General features: G+C 36.9%; 1 protein-coding gene across 15 annotated transcripts in view; it reads right to left on the bottom strand.

Annotated features, from left to right (window-relative positions):
- The window catches only part of BBX (BBX high mobility group box domain containing), a 268,690-nt gene that overhangs the window by 136,958 nt on the left and 109,126 nt on the right, over positions 1-22,606 (bottom strand). Inside the window, exon 4 of one of the 15 annotated variants that reach the window (XM_032406474.1) lies at positions 6,854-6,970. The exons of the other annotated variants lie outside the window; for them this stretch is intronic. The gene's annotated coding sequence lies outside the window, so the exon portion shown is untranslated. The remainder of the gene's footprint in view (positions 1-6,853; positions 6,971-22,606) is intronic. 15 annotated transcript variants of the gene reach the window in all.

The following is a 22,606-nucleotide window of genomic DNA, read 5'->3' as shown; positions in this document are numbered from 1 at the left end:
ACACACACACACACACACACACACACACACACACACACACACACACAATCTGGCTCCAAACTTCTTTGCCTTTCTCTCTATCCCAGAAGATGCATTCAAGGCCCAGCTCCCAGCAGTTGGGTACTTCCTTGCCTCTCACTGCTTGCCCAGCGATCCCTTATTTAATAATGGTCCTTCTCTCTTCCTCTCCATGCAGGTCAAATATGATCCTGGGTAGAATATTATCTCTCCTCCAAATTTCTTAATTCCCTACAGCGTGAACCATAAACTTCCTTGTGACCCTCTTCTGCTAGTGTCTCAAATGATCTTATTAAATCCATGCCTCTTGGCCTCTTATTGTTTTAACCTCTACTCCAGGCACTTCCACATCATCATCAATCATTAGTAGCCTGTTAATTATAGACCGTGAGTCTTCAATATAAAGTCTCCTACAGAAAATCACAGATTTAAATCCTATAACTTGTCCACAGTTCATCCTCACCGTAACTATAAAGTCTAACTGGAAAGGCAGGGGTGAGGGAGGGTGGGGATCCCTGTTGGTCTTTAAATGCCCAGAAAAATGCAGAGGAATAAACAGGAGAACACAATCCCATCACGATTTCACCATCCTTACTAAGTACAGAGAGTAAAAGAGCCAGAACCTTTCAATGGAAACAGTCTTTGAGATCATTTCAATGCAAATAACTTCCAGCAGATCACCAAAAATCTCTGGCACAGCTTTAAAGTTTGAAGCAAAAAGAAACGTACTCAAATCGATCCTTGAGTAAGCTCCAGTTAAGAGCAGAAGAATGGCTGTCTTCATGAGCTTTAATCCCGAGAAAACAGCTGACTGGGCGACTCCATTCAGAGAAAATCAGACCCACTCGTCCTTCCTGGCCTTGAGATCTAGCTCTCGGACTCAAGAGCTCCAGAGCGCCACCTTCCCAAGGTCCAGAGTGGTTCTTAGCAAAGGCAGGTTATTGATTGATGAACACACAATACAGGCAGCCGTTTAAAGGACAGCTTGAGACTCGCAGAACAGTAACACTGCCATCCAACCAGTGTAAGGGTTAAGTAACAGCAAAGAACTATAAATGGGGGTGCCTGGGTGGCTCAGTCATTAAGCGTCTCCCTTCGGCTCAGGTCATGATCCCAGGGTCCTGGGACTGACCCCTGCATCGGGCTCCCTGCTCAGCAGGAAGCCTGCTTCTCCCTCTCCCACCCCCCTGCTTGTGTTCCCTCTCTTGCTGTGTCTCTCTCTGTCAAATAAATAAAATCTTTAAAAAAAAAATACCTATAAATGGATGAAAACGGCAGCCGAATGAGATTCCTCTAAGCTCAAAACAAACCTTCACCTAAGGGCAATGATGCCATCATTCAAAGGAGACACAGTGCTTGGCTAACACAGGGGAAGGGAGTGAAGTGTCCACTGGCTAAGCAAAAGAGAAACATACAGATTCTGAGGAAGACTCGGTGGGAGAAACAGACACAGAAGAAAACCATGTCTGTTATCTTTAACGACACTATGTTAGGTGAGCTTCCTGGAGGAGTCCCGATTCCACAAGGCACGAAGAAACAAAAAAAAGTGTGGGTGCTCCACTTTCTGCTCCACTGTTTTTATAAAAAAGACTCAGTGATTTATTTTTCAGATTTAATAAAACCTAGTTAGCCCTTTGGAAATGTGGATTTTGCAGCTAAGATAATGAATGGTAATATATTGGGAAATCAACTTCAGGAAAACAGATAATGCTAATCACTACTTTTTCCTTAAAATGATAGACCCATCTGAACATTTCACTGTTTTTGTGAACCAGATATAAATTACCAGACAAAATGAATATTGTCATTCCAGAAACACCTACATTTGAATGAAATTATTCAGAAGTATTTTAAGAAGATGCTTTGCAGTAATATAGATAAATCTAGATTTTGTATAATCACACGATTAAGTACATGAAGCCCAACTTTGAATTTACTTTTATATGTATTCCTCACTTTGCTGTATAACAGATATAACACAACAGTAAAAATTATATATGTAGTTCAAAGTTTATTCTTAATTTAGCATTTAAAAATGCCTCTTTCGAGTTAAGCGCTTTCAATGTACAATCTGTTATAAATGCATTTCCTAGATTCTGAAAGAAAGTTTTGCATCAAATGTTTATATAAATACTCATAAACTTTCTACTAAAGGATAATCCAACTTATTAACACAATAGTGTATTTTTAACATCTGCTGCAACTTAGTCATTAGAGAATATACAGTTTTCTTTCAAAAAACTTTAACTAAAACAAGAATAATAAATGAGTACTGTAGGTTTTCTGAAGTACTTTCAAGCCTGTCTAAATTAAAAAAATACTAAGTGAATTAGTACTACAAAGGGACTTTTATAACTGATTAATTTAAAATATTAATGTGAATACTTAACAGGTCAAACCTCTTACATTAATCAAAGACACAATTTAAGACTGGTTTGAGTGAGTATTCTCCTATCAGTAAAGTTTTCATGTCAGGTAATTTCTCCCATTTTCCCCTTATAAGCATAAAAGATATTTCCTTGCATTCCTGAGGAACAAAACATAATCTGTTCCTCTAGAGATAGGATGGTATTAACCGCTTCTTTTGAGAATAGAACATCTGCCATAATGTGTTTTTGTAGAGTTTTGTCAAGTAAGCAGTTAGGAGGGGTGAATTATCACAGATAGTCTGGCTTCTTGTTCTTCATGGCTGGACAGTCCAGTAAATCTTGAGTCTTTTATGTGCATGGAGGCTGGAGGTGGGTGGTTAACAACTGGGCTTTCAGTAATAAGTAATTTAACATTTAAAAAAAAAATACAAAGATTTTTTAAAATTCCAAATCTTTGATTCAGAATTAAGTTAATGTTATTAAAAATAAATCCTTCTTTTCCTTCTTTAAAGAAGTTTTCCTCCTTTTTCTTTTCTTTTCTTTTTTTTTTTTTTTGGTTACAAAATTCTTAACTTATTCTCTTCTTAACCTAAAATTTGCCAGACTTACACAGGATTTTTCACAAAGCAGATTCATAACATTGTGACAAGATTACACTGTTTGGTGTTCCCGAACAGAAGTCAGAAAGAGCCGACTTAATCTTGGTTCATGGTCAAACACACAGGTCTATGGCCTGAACCTCAGGAGTGACTGGGCAGTGTTTACAATTTATAGAAAGTTAAGACAGAGTTTGTGCCCCTGCTCCATGGAGTCTGCTCTCTGGTGCCTTTTGCCTTTGATCCACAGAGTTCAGAGGCAGACACAAAATGAAATCTAGGGGCACCTGGGTGGCTCAGTCGGTTGGGCATCTGCCTTTGGCTCAGGTCATGATCCCGGGATCCTGGGATCGAGCCCCATGTAAGGCTTCCCTGCTAAGTGGGGAGCCTGCTTCTCCCTTTGCCCCCTCCCCCACTCATGCTCTCTAATAAATAAATAAAATATTTTTTAAAAAATGAAATCTAGACAAGTAACACAGTTAGAGTCCCTGCAATAGCTCTGGGAAGACGGAGTGAACGGAGTTGAGAGTCCCTTGCAGAGAAACCACAGGAGAAAGGAAGGGGCAACTTGTTTCTTCTAGCACCAGATGAATACAGATCACTGACTTCACGGAAAGACCCAACAGTAAAAATCAACACTGACTCAAAGATGGTAACTGGACTGGGAGAAAAGACATGGGGTTAAGTTGTACAGCAAATAACAAAGAGGAGGACAAAGTGCCCTGGACACAGTTGTGGGGCTGGAGGAGGAAGGGGAGGAGGAACAAGGGGGCAGAACTCAAGGTTTTTACACTGAACAATGCCCAGGCAGCCTGGTGAATGAAATTGGGAAGCCAAAGGTATTCGATACACTTTTACAAAGAACGATAAATGCCTTCTTTCTCTAGAACAAATCAACCCTAAATAATAAAGAGAGGAAGAAGAGAAAGTTCGATGTATGTCCCACCTGCTGTAGTTACGGGAGACAATGACTGACAGGTTGCTGTGACACAGTCATGGGCCTCAAGCCCAGTGAGGTAGATGGATTCGGGCGTTGGCAGTGGTGCCTAGACATCCAGAGAGAAACTAATATTCATTTCAACTGAAGACAGAATACAAAATGCTGGAGTCAAAAGGAATCTTACAGATCACTGGTCTACTGCTCTCATTTTTCAAAAAAAAAACCAGACTGAAGCTCAAGAAGAAATAATTGCTTGTGGTTTAGAAAGCTACCCACGGGCAGAACTGTTTTCAGTATGTGTGATTTCTGCCCACTGCGTTTGGGGAAATTACTATTGCTGAGCAAGGAAAAGGCATTTCAGTGCTTTTCAGACATTTACATCATTTCTTTCTTCATTCAATAAACATCTAATGAATAGCAAGTACTAGGCACTTGGCTAGATCCTGGTACACTCCTGGAAAGCCTCAGAAAATTAATGTGAGAGACGGTGGCAACAAGTCTGATGATAGGCAAAATACTGAGGTCAACCAACGAACATTATGGGCCACCAGGCAGAAAGTATCAGGTTGGAAGAACTGTGATACGGAGACCAGAATGGGGTAGAGAAGTATAATCACATACAAAAGAATCACTGGCTGAGAAAAACAGAAGTGGGTGAAGGTCAGAAAACGGGAGAGTGTGGCAAATACAAGCGGAGTCATTTACCCGAGCTTTGGGGACTTTTGCAATGCAAAGCAAAACACAGGTTAAGTCACTGCACCTTGCAAACGGCCCTCTGTGGGTCATTCTTTCTCTCTCTCAACTCGAATTAAGGAAAAAAGAAATCAGTAAAAGACGTGTACATTTCTCTGCCCCAACTGTCTTTAGAAGTCAGGAAGGGCTAACAATTTTCATTTAACGTAAGAGAACATCACATTATTATGATGTGGTTTTCTTGGGAGAAAAAACTTAGCTAGCAAACACACCCAGCTATTTCAGGATGTCTGACTTCAGTGGGTTTGAGAAAAGGTACAAGTGACAATTGGCAAACTGGGACAAAGAAAAGCAGCTGCTGCAAAGGATAAAACTAATTTTAAAAAATAGCTCATCAGGGTTTATTGTTAACATGGTGTTATTTGGCAACTTAAAAAATTCTTTCAACAAAAATCTAGGCATTTTAAAGAACCATAGGAAAACACTTACATCGGGCTGGAGGGAGTATAAAACGTAACAAGTTCTATGGAAATCCATTTGCCACTGTTGTGTAGAGTTCTGAGGCTGGGCATACCCTGTGACCCAGCAGCTATACTCCTGAACATATATCCTAGAGAAATAATATGTACATCAAGGGGCATGAACAGGGATCTCAAGAATTTTCCCTTTCCGCGTTCTCTCTAATAACGCAAAATCTGTAAACAATCTGAAATGGCCATCAAAAGAAAGTGTACAAATAAACTGTAGTATTTTCAGACAATGAAATATAACTGTGATCATAAGTGAATAACAAGTATACGCTCAAACATGTTGCTGCTAAGCTGCAAAAATAGATGTTGCATAAGAAAACAGTATTTTATTTCTTATATAAAATTCAAAAACAAGCAAAAATAATGTAGGGGATACATAAATATGTGAAAAAAAAACTATAAAGAAAAACAAGGAAGCAATAAACTCAACATCTAGGATTGGGCGGGAGGCGGGGCGGGGAATGTTAAAGAGAGGCAAGGGAATGGGGCCGGGGACAGCTCTGTCTCCTAAGTCAGAGGTAGGTACTCAGGTGTTCATGTTAATGTTATTCTTTGTATCTTGTCCCCAAGTTATAAATATTCCCTGTATATATAGCATTTTCTGAATACTATGGGGTTGCTTCTACAGTTAAAAAGATCTCAGAAATTACACTGTATTTTACAAACTACTTTAAAGATGCTTTTTAAGTGTCTGCAAGTAACAAGCAGTACCTAGCATGCACTCAAGAATTTAAAAGATTATTTAATTCACGCTAACAATTCTGAGCTCAGTATTTTCACCCTTAGCTTACATCTGAGGAAACTGAGATGCAGTGTTCTGTGGGCGACCCAACGTGTATCAAAGGAAAATCTCCTTTGATACAAGGGATACAGGGGCACAAACTGCTAGCTAGCTGAGGTTCCCAACTCTGAAAACCACAGTGTGTCCACAGGTAGGACTATCTAAAATACAAGGGCAAAAATAAATTTCTAACACAAAAACAACGAACTTGTTATACTGATTTACTCTTTTAATTCATCTTCATGTTTACAATGCATCCCTAGATCATATTCTAATGGCATGTCCTCATTTTATGGCATAGGTACCTCTTTTATTATTTCATAGTCACAATTTACCCTTCAACGCTATAAATTCTAAAACTGGCAACAGATACCACTTATGTTTATGAAAAGTCTCAACTTGGCTGAACTTCCTTTCGTAACCTGAACTTCCTTTCATAACTTGAATTTCTCTAAGACTGGGAGCTGAAGGAAAGTTCGCTGTTGGTAGGCTGAAACTTCGTGCTCTTATCTTACTACCCTCCCATCAGGGATTCCCTCACAGGCAAGCCAACAGGCTGGCCAAGCCCCACAGAAGTAACTCACTTCCACCCTCTCTTTCCTCATCTTTCTTCCAGCCATATTTCAAAACCTAATTCTAAACTCATGCAGGAAACCTGATTAATACCACCTGGTTTTTCTCTACTCCTTTAACTCTGGGCCTCTGCAGCACACACACAACACGACTCATCTATATAATTATTAGTCAGCTTTTTCTTTTGTTGTTGTTTTCACTTGCATGTGTGTCTAGTCTACAAGAACCTCTACTGAGAAGAGGTTACAAATTTCTTTCTTCTGACCTATGCCCTGACTCATTCTTCCTTGCCCAAAGCATCGCCAACTGTGCTCTGTTAACAGAAGTCACTTAGTAAATGCTAATGGACTTACTACAGGAGACCAATGCGCCTCTGGTATTTCTCAATATCCCAGGGAATCCTCCACATCTATAAACATGCTGGAGATGATACCAGGTACGCTAGAGGCTTGGGGTCTTCCTGAGGGTGCCTGGGACAAGAAAAACACAGAGAGAGACCAAAGACAGTCAGGAGAAACACAGAGAGAGGAAACATGGAAATAAACAGAGTAAAGCGTAAGAAGAGCAAAAGAGGAGTTACGGAGAGATTAAGCAGCCAGAGACACTCAAGAGACAGGGAAGAGGTTGGCAACCTCACTTTGGCCTGGAGACTACATTTATTGTGTAATAGGTGCCCTCGTGTCACTACATTTATGAGATAATACCCATTTCAAAGTTATTTCTAAGGTTTTTCTAAGCTTATATCACCTACTAAAATTTGTCTTTACAGCCTCACCTTTGGAGATACACACACACACGCACAAACACAATCCTCAAAACAACCTGGTTGTAAATTAAAAAAAAAACAAAACTTTTTCCCAATTCTCCAATTTATAAAATGGTTACTTCAGAGGGGTAATGTGACTTGTTCAAGGTTGTAAAGCAAAAACATGATAACTGGGGCCCTGCTTCTTTGGATTCCAAAATCCAGTGCTTTTTCTGACATCTCATGTACTCTATTAGAAATGAATCCTATATAAATCATATAAATCCAAAGTACACATTCAAAGTAAAATTTTCTATCTTTTGAGATACTGAACTACTCAGGTTACTCACTAGGAAACTACTTCAGAGCCTCCTTTATTTTAAAGATCAGAAAAAATAAGTCATAATGAAAATATACCAGAATGATAGAAAACTTCAAACAGAAATGAAATTAAGTGAATGTGACTTGACAGAATTTTAACATTTAAAAAAGAAGCTAGAGTTAGTTCATTGCTTTTACAATTTGGTAATTTCAAAGTCTTAATGATTCAACACATTTCAGCTGAAAGATTAAAAAAATGCTCCACATTTCAATGAATTCTTACATTTAAATACTAGTAAGCCTGTCTCAAACTTATTCTGTCATAATGTCTCACCTAAAGTGTGTACTGCATGCAATCCAATTTCAGGGTACTATCGTAAGAAATGATTTAATGCCATCACTCTTTCTAAGCCTTGATGTTTTCTCTTGAGGGATACTTATACTCTTCTAAATAATCATGCCCTTTTGAAAGCAGTGTAATTGCTAGAAAATCTCCTTTGATACAAGGGTAATAATCATGTTATTGGATTTCACAGCAAGACAAGATAATAAGAATACGAAGAAATTTCTATTTAATTGTGCATTGGTATATTTTTCCATGGTCAGCAATTTTTAAACTGGAAATTTTCAAATAAAATCTAAAGTATAGTATTGCTCTGCCCTCTAGTGACTGGCTAGGTTTTGCTAACTACATGCTTTTATTTATTTAAATTGCTTTTTGAGTAACACAGAATTTTTTTTAATACACATAATGGTTGCTTTTTCATCATTTGGATAGTGAACAAAGAGTACTAGTCAACTTTTCAGATACAGCTTGTGATGTGAACACAACGCAGGAAAGAGATACGATTTATTTTCATAGGGATGGTACACCTAAGTATTGCAAAAATAAAATTAATATAATCTATTCCAGTCCTTATTCATATTTTTATGCAATTTATTTGGAAAGGTCAAAAAATTCCATTCATGTTAAAAACTTCACAAAGTTCACAGCTATAAATCCTAAATTGGCTAATTCCATTATTTTGGGGATTGAGACATCAAGGTGAGTGGTACTATATATACCACACACAGATGAATAATTTTCTACTAATAGAAAAATATGCTTAATACAAAACTATACTGAACATCATTTACCCTTAATTATTTGGCACTTTAGGAGTTTCCTGAACCTCAGTGTTGTCATTAGGAAATTAACTATGACTTTATATATGGAAAAATTAATCAAGGATCTAGGTAAGACTAGAGTTATTATACAGAGATGCACCCTAGTATTTCAATGAAAGGAGTTAGTTTCCCACTTCAACTGCCATAAACTTCATGCAAAGAACTGATGCATTTCTAGAACAGGATTTTTACTCTAATCCCAAACATACTACTTCTGTGTCTACATACCTATGTAAAAAATAAACATTACATCTGTACACATGAAATGTAAAAGGATACACAAATATGTGAGGCTAATCCGTTGTACGGTGATGTGGTTAGGAGCGCAAACCCTGTAGCCAGACTACATGAGTTTGAATTCTCGTTCTGCAATTTATTGGCAGTGTCACCTTAGGCAGATCACTAACCTCTCTGTGCTTCAGTTTCCTCACCTATAAAATGTGAATAAAAGAGACACCTACCAATAGTAATGTTTAATATCTTGATAGGTATTTGGGGTTACACAGGTATATGCATTTATCAAAACTCAGAGAATGTACATTTAAGATTTGTGCATTTCACTGAATGTGAATTTCAGATCAAAAAGTTGTACATGGGGCGTCTGGGTGGCTCAGTCGGTTAAGCATCTGCTTTGGGCTCAGGTCATGATCCCAGGGTCCTGGGCTCTCTGCTCAGCAGGGATTCTGCTTCTGCTTCTCCCTCTGCCCCTCCCTCTTGCTTGTGCTCTCTTTCTCTGGCTCTCTCTCAAATAATTTTTTTTTTAAAAAAGTTGTACCTAAATAGTGAACTACAGTCAATAATAGGCATCCTGAAGTATTTAAGGGAGGGATAGTAATGTCTTTAATTTACTTGCAAATGAGTCAAAATTAAATTGAATTGATGATGGCTAGGTTACAGATATGTAATAAAATAATGAAAATGTTAACTGTCAAATCTAGGTGGTGAGTATATGAGTGTACAATGATGTTTGAAAGGTTCGTAACAAAGTGTTGAGGGAAAATACATCCACCTCTCATAGAGCTGATGTGAAGATTAAATATATATGTAACAGTACTAAATTCACAGAAAAGTACCTGACAACCAACAATGGCAAATGGCAACATGTTTAAGCAAATGAAAGTGATCTCTTCTTCCCTAGTTGGAGGAAAAAAGGAAGAAAATAATGAGGTGTTGAGCTCCCAAACCAGAGTGAGTAGTTGCCATCAACAGTGTTAAAGCTTACCTTTCAAATAATTCATAAAACTGCATGGGCCATGTAGAGAACATGGTCTTGAAAGTCAGAAAAAGCTGATTAGAATCCTGGCTCTGTTTTTAATAAGCCAAAAAGCTCAGACAATTTATTTAAATATTCTGGCCTCAGTTCCTTCACGTATAAAATGGGAATAATGAGACCTACACATTTAAGAGTCACTGTGAAGATTAGAAAAAATACACTCTCTCACACACACATACGTAACAGAGAGAAAAATGCAAATAATGACAACTGCAGTTTTCATCATTATAATCATTACTACTACTTAGGGTGAGTCTTGTATCCCCTTAAAACTATTTTCTGCAGATGGAAACAAAAGTCACCACGTATCAGATTCTACTCTAGAAATTTCATATGCAGGTGGCCCCCTACACCAAAGAGTTTTTGACAGGATCTTTATTAAACCAGTGGGCCTTAAAGAAAGCATCAGTGTACTTAGTGTAAAAGAAGAGCTGGCAATGACAGGGAATTCATTATTCATCCCTCTGTAATGTCAATTATAATATAAGTCCTATGGGAGAGGCATTTACAAAGTAGTTTGCTGATGATTTTAAAGAAAGTCATTTCAGTGCATTTGAGAAAATGATATTAGCACCTGGATAAGTTATGATTTGAAACAGTCTGAGGTAACATATTTAAAGAAAAGAATATTAAAACTGCATTTATAGAAGATGAGCCCTATGCTCCCAGGGTGTGGATTTGTAAGTCATTATAGATTACTCCATGAAAACAGCGGCCTAACATACAGTTTCAGCTAAAAAGAAAATCAAGAACAATGCATTAAAACAGAGAATACTGCAAACACTATACGAAGTGGCTTCTGCCCTGATCACTCTACAAAAAATGCTTTTTCCAAAGGAGCCCCGAATCACCTAACCCTAACACTGTTTGGGGGCATTTAGAGGTCTCTGTATTTTTCAACATTTTTATTGAAAATTCTTTCCCATCTTCTTGGGTACTGTACTCTATTGCATTTCCCCTCACAGATCTGATTGTTTTTCTTTCCTTTAGACTTCTCTCAACAAAGAATCTGTAGGTGTATTCCAAAGTTCTGTCTTAGCCATATTTTCTACTTTCACCAATAGTCAAAGTTTCAGCTCTACCTCTCTCTCCTAAGCTCTATTTGTCTTTAGCCTGAATCTCTCCCACACCCTTAACAATCTGTAACTACATCCTATACATAATCACGTAGATATCCTCTATGCATTTCAAATCTAGTCCATCCTAAACTCTACCTCCCCCTCCCCAAAATCAGTTTCTACTACTCTCTCTTTCTCTACTTCTGGTAGCAGTACTATCTGAATACCCATGCTTAAATTAAAAACCTGTCTTTATCTTTGACTTCCTTTTCAACACCCCCACTTCTTCCTTCTCTCTTAGGATCAATCCCTATACAGTCCCAGCACAAGGTCAGTCTGTTGTCAAATCCTACAGATTAGTAATTTGGTTCAAGTGACAGGACAGGATGTGTATTCTTTGAGAAACACAGTGAAAGCTAAATTTACAATCACTAAATACAAGCAGACACACATACATAGGCCAAACAGTAGTAGGTATCAAATGTTTGAGAAAATCTTCATCCAAGGAATCCTTAAAACTGAGTATCTATTAATTTTTGCCCTGCAAACTGGAAAAAAGACTTATTTGATTTTGTGAGTTGAATACCTCAATCTAAAATATTTTAAACTACATCCAGACAGGGCATAATCTTCATCGTGTCTCTCACGGTGGTCTCATGGTGGTTCCATCCAGAAGAACAACTTCTTACCTAGGATTTGCTAAAGTCTCATAAACCAATCTTTCCAATGCCTACCTCCTCTTTTCCCCTCCAATCCATCCTTCTTATAACACATGTGCAAAATTTTCCATTCGCTCATTTGCCTTTAAGAAGGAAATAAGTAAACTCACCCTGATATTCAAGGCCCTCTTACATCTGGCTTTTCTAGGTTTCCCTTTTACCTTATATACATGCCATCCAACCGGCAAAAGCGGTGTATTCACTTCCTCCAGACTTTTGTATTTTTTCCTCTGGGTAGTCTTCCTTGATATTCCTACCTGGGATTTAAAACCTTCCTCAATTCTTAATGAAGTTTGTCCCTCTTTCCTGCTTAGAGTTCCCCTTCTATTATCATATTGCAACTCTGACACTAACACGTTTACTTGCACATAGTAGTTCCAGCAAATATTTATTAAACAAACAGAGGAACAGAAAATATGTTACTTTATCTTTAAACAAAACATTTTTCCAGTAAAATTACTGAATGCAGTTCAGGTTCTAAAAAGAAATAAAAGAGAGCTGAAGAAAGAGTGCAAACACTCTCATAGGTGGGCCAGAAAGGTTGAGAATTTCAATATAGACTAATAATTTTAAAAGTTTATAAGAAGTCTATATGATCCACGGTTATTATGGTTAGAATGTACACATATTCAACTAGGAAAAGGCAAAATTGCTATAAAAAGACCACGAACACCTAACTAACTGATAGAGCAGCTTTTAGAAGGAATCAAGGTATTTTCATAGATGATTATCCTCAAAACAAGTTTAGATATATTAGAGATATTCAAAATTAATAAATACATGTTAATTATAATATATTCAAAATTAATATACCTACTGATATTAGATAAAAGACCAATTAGTATTAGTTCATGCTCATGTGCATAAAATTACCAGAAAATAAGTACTTTCACAGAGTTAGCATTTTCTGCAGTTGTAGAAAAATATTTTCTTCTCTTGGATCAATTAATTGTGAAATGCTAAGCCAGTGACCTAAAAATGAAGGGAAATTTTGCTTTTCTAATGTATGAATAAACTAGCAGTCATGACTGAATTAACTATTCTACTAAAATTTTTAAAAATTTTTATAGCTATCAGGTTAAGATAATCAATTTATGAAAATGGCTGTCATACTTTAAAAGTCATTAAGAATTCATAATACATTTCTCCTTGTTTTGTTAAGATAATTACAGTCTTGGAAGAAAATTATGTAAATTATAAAAACTTACTGTTATCCTTACATAATTTATTTGTTTGAGGTAATAATTTTCTTAATACCAAGAGTATAAGGTAATAATAATCCTAAAATAACTATATTTCACTGAATGATAGATGACTTATCTCTTAATATTTTCTTAAGTTTGAGCTTTGATTGGGCTTTAATAAAGTTGCAAAATTAATTGGGGGAAATATAAAAATCAAACTATCACATATGATTGTGTAGAAAATATTTTAAAGTATCTAACAATATAAAGAACAAATGTTATTCTTTCCTAATGATTTAAAGCAAGTCCATCCTGTACTCAATAAAGACTTCCAATATAATAAAGATGTGCACGTTGAAGCTGGACATTTCCCTTATTGTGAATGGAGACAAAAAAATGCCTGAAATTCAATTTCAAGAACAGTTAAGAAGCAAAAAAGTCAAATTCCACTTCTGGCTTACTGTCCTTTTTGAGAACAAGCACATTTTCTTCACAGTGCCTGCCAAGTGCTGGATTAGTACTGCATCTTCCAGCACTTTTAATCCTCACTACAACCTTCAACAATCAGTATTCACCCATTTCACAGATGAATCTAGGTAACGTTCCCACATCACAATCACAGTAAAAGCCCAGTCAGATTTAGTCCTGAATCCATCTGACTCCCACGTTTCTAAGAGCTCAAGCTACGGCTCAAACAAACAAAAGTGACACATTTAAATCTGTCATACATAAGAAAACCTTTAAGTTTTTGCCTATCCATATTAATCTCCAGTAAGCAACAGTGAGCAGTTATGCAGTTAACAATCTAGAGGCAAGAATAAGAATGTTTATAAGCACTATGAAGTAAAACTTCTAGATTACTTTTTCCCAGGCACATTATAAACTCTAATGTGTGAAATATTTTATTACAATAGAAATAATCCAAAAAAATTCTATGACTGTGATGATTAAAACTCATAAAGAGAGACAAAACTGGGACACCTTTCCCATCAACAAGATATATTAGAATAGCCTTATTAGAGAGATTTTTCTTATGTTCCCTAAAAATTGAAACCTCTCAGTGAATAAGAACAGCAAAACCCAGGACTTTAACAGAAACAACAAAACTCACAAACCTGAAAACTATCATTCCTTTAAGTGTTCACACTACCAAATGAATTGAAAGATGGGCCGTCTGCTTCATCAAACAGGAGGACAAATACCACTACTATAGCAGGAGCTCTGTATTTCATAAGACCACTGTCTGCAGCTACTGATTTCAAACATATTATAAAGTACCTAATATGAAGACCTGGTAACTCTAACAATGCGGAAAACACAGTAGGTATTCAAAACTATCGGAAGGGCACAGTTCAGAGTTTCATGTATGTGTCTGTCCAGGTGGTGCCGGGATGGATAGCAGATATACACTACTCTGCACATGGACACGCCTCACATTTTGTAGGTCTCAAGGTCTCTAACCTGGCAGTTCTTCTTCATTGCAATTAGTGTGGCAGAACTGAGAATGTTTAGGACAGTGCTCATCAGAGAAATGGTAGCTTTTTGTAATTTAAGCCTTGTTCAGAAGCCAGTTCCTCCCCATCTGGATGGCTCTCTCAAGAAATTTGGGTTCTGTAAGAGCCTAATGGTAATGTTCAGTGCCTTAAAACATCACCTGAAGTGGAATACTTCTTCCATGGAGAGACCCTTGGTAATAAATGGTCTTACAGTAAATGTTAAGGAACATTGAAATACTTCTAGAATTCAACTGCTTTTTAAGAATAGTAATATAACCAAGGCAGAAGCAGAACAATTGCAAACTAAACTAAGCAAGTTGTTAAAGTCTAAATAAAACAAAAACACAATATTCTTATCCATCATCTTCACAGATTGATTCAAATACAGAAATGCCCTAAAAATACCACCTCCCCCCACAAGAATAAAACACCTAAACGTGGACTTCAGCCTACCTTTTTGGTATGTATTAACTGAATCCAGACACCGTACAGCATCTCTTTAAGCCCAGCTGAACCAATCTGCCTACCTTAAATCTCAGGACATTCACATGCACTCCACTCATAGGGCCACTGACTGACTGTTAGAGAAGTACTTGGCCAAGGTCTTAATAAACCCTTGCTGACTCAACGCACACTATAAATGAGTCAATAGGCACCCAGAAATTTTTTGCTACTCATTTTAAATTCTTCAGCCCTCTAACACTTACTGATTATAGGACTAACTACCAACTTAAAAGCACAGAGAGACTTTTATTTTTGAAGAACGGCTTCTCTCTCTCAATTCGGACTGGGAAAAATAATTACCCACAGGTAGACCACGGGATGCTTATTAACGGCAAGTTCAATGGCATACAAGGTCAACGAAACATGAACTCTGGTAATACTAATTTACCAAATGTTTACTAAGCAACTTCCGTGTGCCAGACACTGTTTCTAGGTTTTGGGGATGCAGCCATGAACAAAACAGACTTTCTAGTATAAAATTAAGTCCTTTAGGTTTTTGAAGAAACTACATGCATATATACTCATACATACTTACTATTTATACTTACACGTGTATGTACAGAATATCCAGTAAATGCAGTATATATTTTACACTAAAATGCACAGAAATTCTGAGAGCTATCTTATGAGAAATTTGGCACCATTAGATCCATTTATTTTCCTGGAGAAATGCACTTCTCTATAATGGAGATCAAAGGAAATACCGTCAGTATAAAAATACTTAATTTATCCCCCCCTTTCAGGGAGTATTAATGCATGGAGTCAAGTCATGTCTGAATTTATTTATACTGTCCTCAACTAGTAAACATCATAATCAGTAGACTGATTCCACTGTTCAGAAGAAATACATTGCTAAAATTTATTATATACAAAGCTTTTGAGTTTGAGTCATTCTTGTAGATAGTTTTACAGTGAAACTGAAATCAAAAGTAGCTAAGAGTTAAAATACCTTTCAACCAATTAAACTAACATCCACAAAATTGGATCACTTCTAAATAGCTTATCCTTTAGTCTGTAAACACACAAGGTGAGGTGATAAGTTTTGTAAATCAATTTAAAATTATTTTTCATAAAAGTGCTTAAAGTCTCCAAAGTTTCTTTTTTATTGTATTTTCTGTTTTAGATACGCATCAAATCATCAGAAACTGAAATTATTCAAATGACAAAATAGGTACACTAACACAAAATTCCAAGATAAAATGAAGAAAGTTAGGTTGAGCCTACGTCAATATCCAACAAGTAAATGCACTATTTACCTGTCACTAATCCCAAACATCCACCAACTGACTTACCTACTAGAAAAGTATGCTACTGTAAAGTAGAAAGAAGTACTATACAGATGGTCAGTGAGCTGTATTTAGACTATTACTTGACAAATCCCAGCAACCATTACCTGACTTACAAGCTGCTATCAGAGGAAAGAAGGGAAAGGAGGAGGAAGGAAAAAAGGGATAAAGATGGCAGTGAGGGAGGCAGGGCAATAAACAGGTACATATAACAGATTTGGGAATCCTTGACTTCTGCTGGAATTATTTCAAATACACAATCTTTTCTTTTGGTTTACCAAAATCTTAAGTACAGCTGGCCTTTGAACAATATGGGTTTGAACTGCGCATGCCCACATCAGATACACAGATTTTTTTTTTGGACAAACACAGTACAGTACTGTAAATCTATTTTCTCTTCCTAATGATTTTCTTAATAACATTTTCCTTTCCCTAGCTTACTTTATTATGCAAATATAATATAGAATACATAGAAAACACAAAATATATGTTAATCAACTTTATGTTATAGGTAAAGCTTCTGGTCAACAGTGGGCTGTCAGTAATCAAGTTTTTGTGGAGTCAAAAGTTACACAGGGGCGCCTGGGTGGCTCAGTCGGTTAAGCGGCTGCCTTCGGCTCGGGTCATGATCCTGGGGTCCTGGCATCGAGTCTCACATTGGGCTCCCTGCTCAGTGGAGAGTCTGCTTCTCCCTCTCCCTCTGCCTGCCACTCTGCCTACTTGTGCTCTCTATCTCTCTGTCAAATAAATACATAAAATCTTTAAAAAAAGTTACACAAAGATATTCAACAGTGCAAAAGGGTTGCTCCTAACACTGGCATTTTCAAGGGACAACTCCATATGCCATTTCCCTGTTTGAATTCACAACTGATTCATAAAGCAAAAGAAAATCACCTTAAAAAATGTGAATTGGCTTGATTATAGTAAACAGAAACAGATATAATCCAAATGAGTAATTGAGTTATTCTTTGACCTAATTTTAAAATAAATTCTACTCCTAGAACCAATGAATACACATGGAAATCAATTTTTCAATGACGTAATTCCTCCATTATATACAAATCACTGATTTTCAGTTCTTAGACTTGATTCTTTCACTTGTAAGAAACTCATTTCTGAGTTTCTGAGAAACTCATGCACAGTGACTTCAAAGTGGAAGAAACATGAATTCAGTAATTTCAAATGCCTCCCAACTCAAAGATCCAATTATATTTTTAGAATTTTAGACTGTAATAAATGAGGTTTTCTTGTTTATAGATTCATAGAAAGTATTTTTTTTTTTTAAAAAAAAACTTTTACTTCACTCTTTGGTACAAAAAAACAACTACTTCTGTTATGAACTGAATTAGTAGCCCTCAAATTCGTATGTTGAAGTCCTACACGGCAATGTACTTGGGAGACAGGCCCTAAAAGTAGGTAAAGGTTAAGTAAGGTCATAGGGTGGGACTGTTCTCCAATAGAACTGGTGTCTTTTTAAGAATAGGAGAGACCCCAGAGCTCCCTCTCTCCACATACACACAGAGAAAAGGCCATGTGAGTACACAGCAAGAAGGTGGCTGCCTACAAGCCAGGAAGGGAGACCTCACCAGAAATAGAATTTGCCTGCACCCTGATCATGGACTTTAGAACCCAGAACGGTGAGAAAATAAGTACCTGTTGTTGGAGCCACCCGGTCTGTGGCACTTTGTCATGGCGGCCCAAGCAGACTATTATGTAGTCTCTAAAACTGAAGAGCTTACATTTTTTAGGTAGTTTTACGCTACTGATAATCCAGCTGAATGAGTAACTGACAGTAACAAAGATGATCTGTTTATAAAGAGAAGAATTTGAAACAATTTGAATAATTTACTCCCCCAAATTATTTTACATGTTTTTCTAAATAAAACAAACGAAACTGTCATTTTAGAAATAGCACACAGCTTTGAATCTTAAGAGAGATGGACTATGTTGTGCCTGATTCTGAGAGTACGAGGGAACAAAGTCAACAGAGAAAGGCTCGGGGGAGTCTGAATAAGTTAACCCTCATTGGAAAACAGTAGCATAAAAATCCTGAGATAGAAATGCTGGTTCTTTTGAAACCAAATAGCATTTGCTCTACATGGTAAAGAAAATTTCAGTGGTACAATCCCCACTTCTTATACCTTGCATCAAGACGTTACCAAATTTGGGGTGCCTGGGTGGCTCAGTTGGTTAAGCAACTGCCTTCAGCTCAGGTCGTGATCCTGGAGTCCCAGGATCGAGTCCCACATCGGGATCCCCTCTCAGTGGGGAGTCTGCTTCTCCCTCTGACCCTCTCCCCTCTCATGCTCTCTCTCACTCTCTCTCAAATAAATAAATAAAATCTTTAAAAAAAAAAAAAGGCGTTACCAAATTTGATTTCATTCTGACCTCATTAATATTCAGAGTGAAGGGAATCTATCTACAATTGGCTCTCACACTGTCCTTAACATTTCTATATTTTCAGTGGCAAGAAGTGAAGTATTAGATCATAGGGTGGCTAATATTTCTGCAGGATTCACCTGTTCTCTCGGTATTAAGAATGAAGCCACTCTGTATTTTCCGTAGAACTGTAGAAGAATACATAGATTCTTATGCATTCAGGGCGATATTTTAAAACCCCTGGAGGTGTGTGTCTGTGTTTATATATAAGTACAGAAACACATTTTACACATACATACACTGTCAGACATCTATGAAAGGTATTTTATGGTGTGTTCAAGATTCCTGACCTCTGCCCACAGCTTTCTTTTTTTAGTACCATTTCTCAAGTGCTTCCTATATGCCAGGTGCTGCATGGGGGACTCGACATATTTCATTTAATTCTCACAGTCCTATGAGGTAGAGACCATTATCCCGTACTAAGATGAGAAAACAAAGTTTCAGAGAGGTTAAATAATCACCTAAATTCTTTCAATTAAAAAGCGCCAGAAGTAGGATTTATGCCAAAGTTTCTCCGAATCCATAGATTCAGTCCCCCAATCTTAAGGAACTACAAATTATCAAACATAGCATCGTTTGCATACTGCTACATTTTTAAATCATCTTAATCCACATAGGTCTGGTAGCAGTATCTTATAATACCCGTGGGATTACTCAAATCAGTATTGGCTGAGGAGTTCTGTGTGCCTCCTCATTTTCTAGAAGACTACGAAGACAATAATGCACAGCTCCTGTATAATGGTTATGATCTCAGTTGGAGCACCTTAGAAAACTCCTGGAATACAAACTGTTACCCTTTCTACAGTGTCTGCATTCTTTCTCTCTAGGATGGTTCTTTTTTTTCTTAAAGATTTTATTTATTTATTTGACAGAGAGAGACACAGCGAGAGAGGGAACACAAGCAGGGGGAGTGGGAGAGGGAGAAGCAGGCTTCCCGCTGAGCAGGGAGCCCGATGCGGGGCTCGATCCCAGGACCCTGGGATCATGACCTGAGCCGAAGGCAGACGTTTAATGACTGAGCCACCCAGGCACCCCTCTAGTAACTGATCTTAAGTAAAGGCATTTGCCTACTACTGCCTGGTAAAATTATTATATTGCCACTGGAAAGAGCAAAGAACCCATTTTCTCGTCCTTCTCCTACATCAAGTTAGATAATACTTCTCAAAGTTCTGTGATGTATTGCACATAGATAAGAAATTACCCTAAGTGTCATTATTTCCCTTCTCTAACTCTGTATGCAAACTGTAGAGGATCCAGGCTACAGATATTTTCATTCATTTTAAAACTACTTACAACAGGGTGCCTAGGTGGCTCAGTTGGTTAAGCGACCAACTCTTGATTTGGGCCCAGGTCATGATCTCACAGTCATGAGATCAAGCCCAGCACTGCACTGGGTGTGGGAACCTGCTTAAGATTCTCTCTCTCCCTCTGCCCCTTCCCGCCCTCAAAAAAACCACAACAACAATAAAAAAGTATTTATAACATAATAACATAAGTCTATTATATATACTAGAACCCTTTACTCCATGATGGGAAAAGTTTTAACATTTGAAACATCAAGAAACTCTTGAATTGTATGAATCCCTCAGTCCTTAAAACTTGTCACAGATACAGCATCGTAGCTCACTGAGTTCTATATAACAAAAATGAAAGGATTCATGGTCAAATAATTTTACATGTTAAAGAGATTCATTGGAAAGAATGAATGGACTTCTTGGAAGTTTAATATACTACATGCACTCTGTCTCTCTAGAAGAGCCATAGATGGGATTCAGGTATTATAGTTAAAATATGCACTGTGGGGCGCCTGGGTGGCTCAGTCGTTAAGCGTCTGCCTTCGGCTCAGGTCATGATCCCAGGGTCCTGGGATCGAGCCCCACATCGGGCTCCCTGCTCAGCGGGAAGCCTGCTTCTCCCTCTCCCACTCCCCCTGCTTGTGTTCCTGCTCTCGCTGTCTCTCTGTCAAATAAATAAATAAAATCTTAAAAAAAAAAAAAAAAAAATATGCACTGTGCCTCCCAATCAGACTTTCCTTATCCTATCCCCTCTTAAAAGGCCATTCCTACCCTATGACATAGGGTTGACCATGTGACATGCTTCAGCTAGTGAAATGAGAGGTAGTGACATGTGCTACTTCTGACCAACGATTTTAAGAGTCACATTTCTACCATCATTCCTTTTTTCCTTCAGCCTTATAAGAGTTATGCATCCCAGAGATGCTTCTTTAGCTTTGGTCGAGGAACAAAGAGGACACTGAGCACAATGGCAGTAGATTTATTAAGATAAACAAGAGTGAGAAATAAATTTTTGCTGCTATAAATCACTAAGATTTGGGGACTCTTTGGATAATGAAACATAACTTTGCCTAAGCTGAATGATACAACCGCATTTCCTAGATTTACTGGACCCTGGCATCTTTTTGCCATGTAACATCTTCCAGGATTTGCTTCCTAAATTACTCCTGGTTTCACATGGCATCTTTTCTATTTCTTAGTTAATACTGTATTTATGATGATTGTAAATGTGAGCTAGAAGTATATAGTGTCATCTTAAGCTTCTTAAATGTTATCAGCAATTTGAATTTGTGTCGATTTCTTATAGTCAATAAAAAATATTTTATTGAAATAATCTGATTAACATTCAGAAATCATAGATCAGATGGCTACTTAAGGAAAGACTGCCATACTAATGCTGATTAACAATTCAGTGTTCTGAACAGATCAGATAAAGTGTCCAGCTTTACTTTCTATAGATGTATTCATATTCAGCGAATTTAGAATACTGCCACAAATTTAATTTTCTTTAAACCTCACTACATTCAACTCCCTTTTGGATTAATAATTGAGAACATATTTAAAATTTCAGTATCAATATTCAAATATTCTATAGTCTATTCTGCTGACCCAATAAAACCAAAATCAACTTATGCTAACTGGCACTCTTAAATACAGAATTTGTATTTGAAACTTAATTGTGCCTTAAAGAATAGCATAGAAAGGAGGAAAAATGGTAACTAAATCCCAATCTTCTCACTGGCACTAAAATTTTGTTGGTGTTTAAATATCCTAGTAAATACACATTCAAGCTAAACTGTACATATTTTACAATATATGTATAATCTTAGACAATGACATTCAGAAGAATGGCTCAAAGGCCTTATATTTATACTCGCATGATAAAAGCAACGTTCAGTCATATACTTACTAAAATATGAAGGTAGCCACAGATATAGACAGATTTGAAAAGCTAACAAATCAAAATACTTAAAAACAGGAAAGATTTAAGATTAACTTACAATTACTCAGAGATTAAGTTCATGTCCTGAAAACTGCAACTAAACAATATTCATTTTAATTTACATCAAATTCCTGTCTTTAAATCATCAGTTCACCACCAAGTGTTCAGACATCAGTAAAGCATCACACATTTTATTCCCAGACTGAGACAACTCTGCATGTAAGATGAGAAAACCTTTGAAACATCAAGAAACTCTTGAATTGTATGAATCCCTCAGTCCTTAAAACTTGTCACAGATACAGCATCGTAGCTCACTGAGTTCTATATAACAAAAATGAAAGGATTCATGGTCAAATAATTTTACATGTTAAAGAGATTCATTGGAAAGAATGAATGGACTTCTTGGAAGTTTAATATACTACATGCACTCTGTCTCTCTAGAAGAGCCATAGATGGGATTCAGGTATTATAGTTAAAATATGCACTGTGGGGCTGACCCAATAAAACTAAATTTTAGCTCACCATTATTAAAATTAATCTGAAAATACTATTGCCGTATCTTAAAACCAGTAAAAACTTTTCTCCTGAAGAAACAGCTTTGAAAATAACTTACGTACAAGGACAGAATTATAGTATCTATGAGTTTCAGAGTCTGATATAATTTGACACATACATAC

The sequence above is a fragment of the Phoca vitulina genome, unplaced genomic scaffold (genome assembly GCF_004348235.1).
Source record: "Phoca vitulina isolate PV1807 unplaced genomic scaffold, GSC_HSeal_1.0 scaffold8, whole genome shotgun sequence".
Lineage (NCBI taxonomy): Eukaryota > Metazoa > Chordata > Mammalia > Carnivora > Phocidae > Phoca > Phoca vitulina.
This window is presented reverse-complemented; position numbering and strand designations above follow the sequence as displayed.